The sequence below is a fragment of the Penaeus monodon genome, chromosome 32 (genome assembly GCF_015228065.2).
Source record: "Penaeus monodon isolate SGIC_2016 chromosome 32, NSTDA_Pmon_1, whole genome shotgun sequence".
Taxonomy (NCBI): Eukaryota; Metazoa; Arthropoda; class Malacostraca; order Decapoda; family Penaeidae; genus Penaeus; species Penaeus monodon.
In genome coordinates this window covers 31,182,694-31,183,002 of record NC_051417.1, presented here as the reverse complement: position 1 = coordinate 31,183,002, position 309 = coordinate 31,182,694, and positions in this window count along the sequence as shown.

Here is a 309-nt window from a genome sequence, read left to right as displayed (position 1 = left end):
AGAGATTGTTATCCGCCTTATTGATAGAAAGGTTGGAACTTTGCCACACCTCTCTGAGAAGATGCCCTTCCTACCAACAACTGTAGAGGAGCGACCCACTAATGTAAATACTGTCTTGAGTTGTAAGGAGGCCTAGTTATTATATACGCGTATTGTATATGCAGATCATTTCAATAAAATATGTTCACGTGTGTTTTTCTTGCCCCTATGCTGGACCCTAAGTTTGTATAACATGTCAATAGCATCCACGTATTCTATTCAACAAAAAAAATACCCACAAATACTCGATATACAGAATATACAGCTGTA